This window comes from Chinchilla lanigera, unplaced genomic scaffold, assembly GCF_000276665.1.
Source record: "Chinchilla lanigera isolate Chin_1 unplaced genomic scaffold, ChiLan1.0 scaffold00086, whole genome shotgun sequence".
Classification (NCBI taxonomy): domain Eukaryota; kingdom Metazoa; phylum Chordata; class Mammalia; order Rodentia; family Chinchillidae; genus Chinchilla; species Chinchilla lanigera.
In genome coordinates, this window is record NW_004955487.1 from 2,791,500 (window position 1) to 2,794,106 (window position 2,607).

Below are 2,607 nucleotides of genomic sequence, written 5' to 3' on the forward strand. Positions count from 1 at the left end.
CCTTCACAGTCCCAGCAGCTTGCCCAGATGTACTGGGGGATTTAGTCTGCAATGGAAGTCCGTGTTTGGGGATGACACTGAACAGTTGCATAAGTAACAGAGGTGCCATGCCACTGTGCACCTCAGCCCTGGCCATTTCTTATGGCTCTGTCTGCTTTTCCTGGTCATATTTCCTCTGGTCTTTGCCTGATGTTTCCCCATGAGCCTGAATTAACAGGCCCTGGCTTCCCTGGTAATCTGAAGTTTGCTTGATGCTTCCTCTGGGTCACTTTGGACAGCTGAGAATGAGCAGATGTGGGAATGAAATTGTGGGAAAGGGTTATGGGGCTGGGGCCAACCTGTGAATAAACAGTGGCTGGTAGGACAATCCTTGATCACAGGATGCTTATTGTGCAGACAGACAAAACCGTGGCTTGTACAATGAAATGGTAGTAAGTAGCCCTATCTAACATTGAGCATCAAGTGGGTGACAGAGAACAAACTGTGGCCTGTTACTACTGAGCCATACTACGAGCTCAGTGAGCCAAGGAAAGAGAGTGCATTTAGTGTCCACTATATGCTCCATACATCTCATTTAAACCTCACCATAACATCTTTGAGACCCAAGCCACTATCTCTGTGTTAAAGAAGGATGGGAGCTAACCAGGGACTTCCTGTTTCTTCTTCCTGTATGCTCTTCCCTTCCTGCAAACACAGGGAATTATGGGAGGGAAGCCAAGCCCATGTCTATTACACATGATGGGTTCAAGTAGCACCCTCCTAAGGTTAGGAGTTGGGTGCCTAGGCCATGGGGGCTTGAGAACACAGGGTGACCATCGGCAACAGTGGGGAAGTACAACAAGCCCCATGCACACCTGCTTCTCCTATGCACACCAGCAGAAGTTCTATGGGGTGGATGTAGCATTTTCTTTGCAAACAATCCCACAATGGACACGGAGACTTCTGCATTCAGTTTTCAAAGTGACCTTGAAGGTAATTCTGTGGATCTGGGTTGAGCACAGCCCAGGCTTCTTATATTATTGACTATTTGTGCACTTCTTCTTTTGAAAAGCATTTGTTCAATTCATTTGTCCACTTATTATTGGACCATTTGATTCTTCAGTGTTCAGTTTTGTGAATTCTTTCTGTATTCTAGATATTTATCCTCTGTTGGAAGAGTAGCTGGCCAAGACTTTCTCCCATTCTACAGGCTGTTCCTTCTTCACTCTGTTGGTTGTCTCTCCTGGCATGCAGGAACTTTTCAATTTGATGTATTCCCATTTGATGCTTCTTGCTAATCTTTCCTATGCTATTGAATATCTGTTTAAGAAGACTTTACCTGAGCCTGGAGCTTCAAGTGTTTCCCTTATATTTTTTTCTAGCAGTTGCAAAGTTTCAGGTTATGTGCAGATCTTTAATCCTTTTTGAACTCATTTGCATACAAGGTGAAAGATAGGGATCTTCTGCAAGTAGGTATCCAGTTTTCCCACCACCATTTCTTAAAGAGGCTGTCTTTTCTTCAATGTATATTTCTGGCTCCTTCATCCAGAATTAGATGATGGTAGCTTTGCAGATCTGTTTCTGTGTCCTTTATTCTATTCCATTGGTCTATGTGTCTGTTTTTGTTTTGTTTTGGTACTGAGAGTCCTACTCAGGACCTTGTGCTGGCCAGGAAGGTGCCATGCCACTGAGCTATATCCCCTGCCCTGTGTGTCTATTTTGTGCCAATATCATGCTGTTCTTGTTACTATGGCTTTGTAATATAATTTGAAATTTGGTATTGCTATGCCTTCAGCTTTTGCTTTTTTGTTTAGGATTGCTTTGGGTATTCTGGGTCTTGAGTGTTCCTATACAAGTTTTATGTTTACTGTTTTTGTTCTGTGAAGAAAGTGTCCAGCAGAATTGCTGTGGGTACTTGTGATAGATGCTGGGAGGACAAGACTAACCCGGGGGAGGTGTATGTTTTCCAGACGAAGCTCAGTCTACCTACACTACAGAGTAGTTCATGCCAAAAATGTCATTGTATGGTGGCATCTGGTCTAATTCAAAGGTAACATTTATTGAGCATTTGCTGTATGTTGTTGCATTTAACCCACATAATAGAATATTTTTATCTCGATTTGGTAGATGAAGAAGTGAGGAACAGTAATGCCAAGTAACAATAAGGACCGGAGTTATAATTCAGTACCAAGTATTCTGACTTGGAATCACTATTCTCACTTCCTCCTGCGTGAAGGCTAAACAAAAGTGAGTATCAGGAGCAAAATGAATGAGTAATCCTTAAATTGCCTAAAAACTCCCTGATGAGGTTGTCTTTGTGTTCATCCCCAACTCTGGTTACAAAACACAGACTGATCCTGTACTTTATCAGCATGGAGATCCCATCTGGAAACATTTGTGAAACTCCGACTGAGTCACGTTCTTCTGTATCCAGAGCCCTGCCCCTCAACTTCGACAGGGGAAAGGAAGAAAAGGCTGCTAAAATTTAACTTTTGAAGACTCCTGTTTTGAACTGAAAATGAACTCCCATGAAAATCAGGCTCTGAAAATCTATTTCTCCCAGGGGAGAGCAAAATACAGTTTTTCATTTGCATTGGCTTCTAGGGAAAAAAAAAAAAAAAAAAAAAA